Consider the following 7,200-nt stretch of genomic DNA (forward strand, 5'->3'; position numbering starts at 1 on the left):
TAGAGACTCCACTGAGTCATTTTGCACCAAAAATATTTAAAAAAAGACTTGATTTGGTAATTGTTTAAAACATGTCTTCCCTCCTGAAACACCTCATTTTCATGTTTTGGCCTGTACTCTCTAATTAAACTTCGTCTTCCATGGGTTTGATTGTGGGATTTTGTCTTCAGGAAGCAGCAGCTCCAGGCCTGTGATGGATCACCTGCTGGTCCCCACTGGCCCCTGAACCAGTGACCCCGTTTATCCCCGTATTGATTTATCTGGTCTGCTGTTTAACAGCAGTTGTTTAGCAGTGCATGTGTGGCACAACAAACTCCACACTCAGACATAAACACAGAGAAACATGAGCTGCAGGGACACAGTTATATTTCATATCTACTGTTTATGAAATATTAACGTCTGCCTGCTGCTGGTGAAACGTATTCTGGATCAACGCTAAAATAGCGAGCCGTCTCAAAGGCACTTCATTATTCACTGTTAATTATATCAGTTTTCCCCTCACGCTCTGTGGCATTTTGATAAAACTTTACTTTAAGGTGCCTTGAAGGAAAATTATTTTAAATGATTTACAAAACCAAAAAGCAGCAAAAACAAATCAAATGAAATCAGTCGTTCGGTCCGGCTGATGCTGCACTCCTCCTAAGCCCTAATGAATCTGATAATGACTGGTGTCATACAAGTTGTTTGACTTCTGAAACAATCCCAGTAAGATGAAAGATGCTTGTTTTTCCTGGTGGGTAATTTTACTGCCCATTTGTACCCCTGGTGACTGGTGATTCTGGAGGGCACTGCAATGCAAACTCAGAGTCATTAGAATAATGAGGATGCACACTAAACTATCCTGCATTAACCCTGCACCTTGCAGTTCTATTAGGCGTGTGATGCCATTAAGTGGTGGGCCGATATGAGCGAGAGCCGCGAGATGGGAGGTGGATGTAATGATGTGAGTCTGGAGCTTCTGAAGGCCGCGGCAGGTGGAGATCCGGAGATGTTTTAATGACCTGCATCATCACCGCTAATGGGGCCATTTATTTTGGGATGAAAAAGATAATAACTGTGTTTGTCTTTGCGTCGTATCAGCTAAGCCCTCGCACCTTCCCACACCTCCTGTCATTTCCACTTCTTCATTCATTCATCTCTCTCTCTCTCTCTTTCTGAGTTTCCACCCTCTGAACCGAGTTGCACTTCATTAACTCACAGCCGTTTGTGAATTGCAGTGTTGGACTTTACACTTGGTTTATGTAAAGGTTAACCAGGTTGCAACGTGACAAACGATTTTCTTAATCCACCTGTAATCTTCACGGCTCGCAAATCTTCACAAGCAAACCTGCAAAATGGTTTTGTGAAGCAAATTCATCAAACAAAAAATGTCAACAGTCGAGTGAAGGAGAAGCACAGCCGTCCCTCACAGACAGAAGATTACAAATGTGTTCATCTCTCCAGTTAGTGTTCCTCTTCCTCCCATAAACGACTCTTCTTCTTCACCCTTCACCTTTCTATACTTCCACATCCCATCACATGGCAGAAAACTCATCAGCTTTGGCTTTGGCCCTTTCACTCGCTCTGTGGTGAAAGCAGAGTGAGCTGACATGAGTAGAATTTAAGATTTAAATAAAGATTTGCAGAATAATTAAAGGAAGCAGTGCAGGTTTGAAAGGGGCTTCGTCATATCATCTTTGCAGGTAAAGGCACAGAAAACAGATCTGCTCCGAGGTTTCTGCCCGTTAAAGGCAGTTTGTCTTCATCCTTGTCACTGAGTGTCCATGGAGGACAGGTGTGTCTCTCTGTGGACTGAACTGAAAAGCACAGTCGCTGTGAGCAGGGTTTGAACCTGCGCGGGGAAACCCCATTGGATTTCAAGTCCAACGCCTTAACCACTCGGCCATCACAGCTGCACATGCTCACTTCAGACCAGCATCGTGGCAGTGAAATACTGATGAAATTTAATCGATTGGCTTGATGCACCTGAGCATCAATTGTGTTTTCTTCATCACAGTCGGGGTGAATTTGTGTCCATATACACCAAATAAGATTAAATGTTGTCAGACTGAACATCTAAGCCAAAATTAATCCCTTTTTGAACAAAAGCATCACTGACAGCAGAAATGACCCCAAAATGCTGATATTAATACTTCACAGAACCAAAGCTGAGAACCTGCTGGAAGTGAAGTGAGCCGAGCAGAGATGGGAACAGGAAGCTTGTGTTGCTTCATATTCCACAGTACTCGTGTTTATCAAAGCTTGGAAGCAAAGTTTCTCCATCCAGCCGCCGTTAATGAACCTTATTTAATAGAATAATGAAATTAGGCATGGCAGGGGGGAAGCGAGAAGCGCCCGCTCGCCGTCCGGTGTGTGTGTGTGGTCTGACAGCTGTGGATAATCTCATTTGCTAAGCGTAATTAATGGCAAGCGGTTTCATTTACTTGTAATGTGGACTGTCTTTCCTCAAGGACAAAGAAATATGGAAACTTTCTGAATTAAATTCTATATCTGCTGCCTCGGTATTAGTAAATGATAGTTGTAACAGTCGACGTTTGGTCCATTGTTTTCACATTTAATCAGATTTCTTTGACCTTTCTTGCTCATTAAATTACTCTCCTGGGATTCATGTGAGCCTGAACATGAAGACGTCCCAGCAGACTCCCGTTGCATGTTGTTCAGGCAGCTGTGATGGCCGAGTGGTTAAGGCGTTGGACTTGAAATCCAATGGGGTTTCCCCGCGCAGGTTCAAACCCTGCTCACAGCGACTCATTTAAACAGCACTTTGTGTGGAGCTGCAGGTAGACAAACTATACTTTTCAGTTCAGTCCACAGAGAGACACACCTTTGCTCCATGGACACTCAGTGACAAGGATGAAGACAAACTGCCTTTAACGGGCAGACCCCGGGACAAGCAGCTGCATGGTGTGCTGTTATGTAATTTAGTATTTCATGATAAAACAGTGAGAGTGAAAAAAAAGACCGTATGCTGATTGATCACAATGATTCAATGCTGCACTCAGCGATGTTTCTTTACTAACAATGGGCGAGGCAGCAGGCAGCTGTGATGGCTGAGTGGTTAAGGTGTTGGACTTGAAGCCCAATGAGGTTTCCCCTCGCAGGTTCAAACCCTGCTCACAGTGATGAAGATCTCAGTTTCCAACAGGGTGAAGACCTGTTTGGATGTGACCCAATGAAAAGAGATGGATGTGACTGAAAAGTTCTTCTCTATGGTTTCCAAACTCAACTTTAGAAACAGAACCTTTTTACCTGCCATCTCTGACTACAACAGGCTGTAACGCTGCCACACTGAGGGCTTCGATCGCCTCTCTGTGGATGTGTAGGCGGGTTCGGAGGCTGACAGCACCTTCACATGAGCTCACATTAACATCTGCACTTAATGGACAGAGTTCACACCCTCCAATAAACATGAACACAGACACGTCCTTACAGCAACACCACCCACAAGTCACACAGAAAATGATGAATGATTCAGCAGCTTACAAATCACATGTTGTATATAATCACTTATTCTTATCATTCAATAGATTATCACAAGTTAGCAGTGATTCAAATGGAAAAAGCTTTTGCGACAATGAGACAATCCCAGTGACAAATGAAACAGTTGATATTTAAACATCAACACCCACAAGCTAAAGGTTGGCTTCATGAAGCACTGACAGGCCGTCCTTTGGTCTGCTGTCTGTATAAACAACAGACCAAAAGACATCATGTAATGTTGAAGGAGCTGCTGCTAGCTTTTTAGCCTCTTTTGGCTTATTGTGTTGGTTTTATGGCACATTTAGGCAGCTGTTGTCAGCGGAAAAGCAGGCAGACGCAGTTGGAGAGCAGCTGGTGCACAAAGCGGAACACGTAGCAGCTAAAGAGGCAGATGTTTTGGTGGAGCTGGTGGAGATCGATGAGGGGTGAAAGCAGGCGGGCAGATTCAAACAGGATGATGATCTGCAGGATGTGTGCGTAGGAAACTGTTTGATGACATGTTTGTCATAACAACGTTTTAAGGTGATATGTCACTGTTTATTTATAGCTTGTACTGCTGCCCTCTAGTGGCCAAGAAGAAAATGTTTTCGCTTTCGCATCGAGTTCATCTCATTTCAGGTTTTTCAGGTAAACAGAACTGACGTCTTTAATCCAGTGCTTTTATTTTGTCATCATTTTGTCCACCTCCTTTAGCTGCTGTGGGACATTTTGTAGAGCAAACAACTAATTACTTAATCAATACAATAACTGGCTGATTAGCTAACATTTAAAATGTTCTGAATGTTTAAGGCAAAGCGCTGCATGTCCTGTTGAAATAATTAGTCTGAACAAAAACCGCAGCCCTGCTGATGTCAGCCACTCAGCCAGCCACCAAACACACATATCTGCTCACACGCTGACTGAAACTTAAACTGGTTCACCAACATGTCATCTGCACTTTCAGTGTTTTCCAAATGGAGGATATCTGACTTTAGAACACTGCATTCAACCACATTTGCATTTATGCGGCATTTGCAAGCTGCGTTTATTTATGTGTTGTCTAATTTAATTGCTGCGCTTGCGTGTTTGTGATTGGTACCGGATTTGGTTTTCCTTCGTGTGCAGGGAGAACAGACTACAAAGCTTTTCTGCATCTAAATTTAGTTCAGTGCAGCAACTCGTCCAATCACATGCCAGCAACAAAGCCAGACAAAGCTAAACGTCCACTTTCAAATCAACAGACTGATGATCATTATTTGGAAATGAGTGATTAAATTATTGTCTGAAACATATGGTAATGTGCAGTGAAATTGCACTGAGAGATAATAACACTGACAGCAATAATCTATGGCAGGCTGTTGACTGCTGACAATGGCCTCGTTTCAACTTTTAATGCCCTCATCTGCTGCTTTACTGTCACTTTATCAGCGTGAAAAATTGTGTTTCATTTGTCTCTAATGGTGGACCGTGTGTGTTGCTGGTGACTCGATGTTAAAAACTCCTGTCTAAGGAGTAGAGTCCAGGGTAAAACCACATGACAAGTTAGACTTTATATTTTACCAGCCGAATCCAGCGGCCACTCATGACAGATGGTGGAAGAGGGATTCACTTTGTTCAAGTCAAAGCAACAGCACACGTATGTAACCACACTGCTGACAGCTGAGTGAGGCCCTAACCCTAACCCCAACGCCCCAGAGTACGTCCACGTTAAGCAGGCTACACATTTAAATTACCCAGTTTCCCTCCAGGGGTTAATAAAGTCATCTGTCTGTCTGTCTGTCTGTCTGTCTGTCTGTCTACACATCTTTTTCCTCTCCATTGCAGCCATCCGTGCACACTAACAAAGCATTTTGGAGCTTTTTTCTCCAGAAAAGCTTTATGTGGACATCAGGGGCGTGTCCAGAAGGAGGGAGGGGCTAAATCTGACTGGCCACCCCATTATCCCAAAGTATGATTGGCTGTCTGCCCAGCAGGAGGCGGGACCTTTGTTCAAACCAGCTGCTTGGCGAGTATTTTTGAATGTGCTTTGTTGTATGTAGCCTACATTTGTCTTTGAGAACTCAGTGACTAAAGCACGGAAGCTTTACTTTTTATTTTTTACTTTTGTATGGTCCCACTCACTGTTGTCATTGGTAGGACTTCTTTTTTAATTCAAAAGCTAAATGAATGTAAATAAAAGATTTAAACGCAGGAATTTAAGACACGGTGAGACATTGCAGTATTGCTAACTAAAGCAGACATGACAAACACGTGAGTGAATGCTATTTCATCATCAACGTCTCGTCTTGATGACTGCAGCAACTGATTCAAGATGAAAATATCAGAACCAGAAGTACTCATCAAGACATCAAACTGTTGTCCTGTTAGAGACACTCTCATCAGTCCTTGTCCTTTAACGTGAAGTCCAGCCTGCATGTCAAGGGCTCATAAATCCATAACAGTTTATTTTGTTATCTCGTCATAACAAGATAAATTAACAGCATTAAAAAGACAATTGGAAGCGGGGCCATTCTCAATTGTACAGGAAACAATCAAAGGAAGGATTTCAGATTATCCGGAAGCAATCAGCCTCGGTGGGGTTGGCGTTCGCCGCAGTTCCCCTCACGCTGAGCTGCAGAGGAAATGGGACCCTTAACCCTGGTGGAGTTAGGGCCACACTTTACCCGCTGAACATCCCTGCAATTAAGTTAAATGGGCACACCAACCATATTGCTGATGTTTTCATGAAGCCGCAGCACCAGAGAAGAGCAGAGATTGCAGAATCAATCAGTGAAATTGCACACTGACATGCGCCACTAAGTTTGACTGCACGATGAAGTTCAATTTATCCAAAATGCATCCAATATCCTGATATGTCCAAACAATGACAGAGCCGTCACAGACAGCAGCTGTTTGCTCCATGTTGGAGAATCATAATCCTCAATGAAAGCTGGACCATCAAATATTTTCTGCCACGGCATTTTACAGCCAACAAATGACAGTTAATTTGTCTGAAAAGCCAGCAGAAGGGGATTTTAAAAACCAAATGGCAATTTGTTCTTCCTGAAAAGCCTGCAACAACTTCATCCTGTCATCTGCACTCAGTGAAAAATCCTCATTTCATCATGTGACTTTTAGTTTTTGTAATAAAGAAGCTGAAATACTTTTGCTTGATTTTAATTGCAGCCACAGTCAGCCGTGTTTGACTTTGTGTCTGAGTAAAATGAGGATCTGCTTCACAAACGTGAAATAATGATCAGCTGGCCTCACCAGATGTTGGCTGTGTTGCAGTTTTGTTGTTTGCCAACTGAAAGCGACGTATTTGTGGGGTTTTTTACCCAATGATGCGACCTGGAAACAATAATTAGGATGCGTATGAGAAAGGTGTTTTAAAATTGCGCCAGTTAATGTAGACATTGTTGAGTTAGTGCTGAGGGAAGGAACACCACAGTCTCCTGACACGAGTTTCCCTCCCGCTGAGCTCAGTCGCTAACAGAGGTGGCTGCCGTTTGAGAGGAAGATGCCACCTTCTGTTTCTCAAATGACAGCTGGCCTTAAAGTACAGCTCATTGTTGGATACAGTGCAGGCATTAGCTAAGTGCACTGCGGCCCTAAAATAGTAGGATTTGAGGAGCTACACTGAGTAATCACTTTCTGGAAGCATTTATTTTTCAGAGAGGACACGCTTTCACTCCAGTGGTGTACGAAAAAGGCCATCGGGTCGTTAATGAGAGTGGAATAGGCTTAGCGCACTTTGAATAA

At 43.2% G+C, this 7,200-nt stretch overlaps 3 non-coding genes across 3 annotated transcripts; 2 read left to right on the top strand and 1 right to left on the bottom strand.

Moving 5' to 3' along the window:
* Positions 1 to 1,810: 1,810 nt before the first annotated feature.
* On the bottom strand, positions 1,811 to 1,892 carry trnas-uga. The gene has a single exon. It is a non-coding gene; the product is annotated as a tRNA-Ser (tRNA).
* A 772-nt stretch (positions 1,893 to 2,664) lies between these two features.
* Positions 2,665 to 2,746, top strand: trnas-uga. The gene has a single exon. It is a non-coding gene; the product is annotated as a tRNA-Ser (tRNA).
* Positions 2,747 to 3,040: 294 nt separating this feature from the next.
* On the top strand, positions 3,041 to 3,122 carry trnas-uga. Its single transcript has one exon. It is a non-coding gene; the product is annotated as a tRNA-Ser (tRNA).
* Positions 3,123 to 7,200: the final 4,078 nt, after the last annotated feature.

This window comes from Scatophagus argus, chromosome 13 (genome assembly GCF_020382885.2).
Source record: "Scatophagus argus isolate fScaArg1 chromosome 13, fScaArg1.pri, whole genome shotgun sequence".
Taxonomy (NCBI): domain Eukaryota; kingdom Metazoa; phylum Chordata; class Actinopteri; family Scatophagidae; genus Scatophagus; species Scatophagus argus.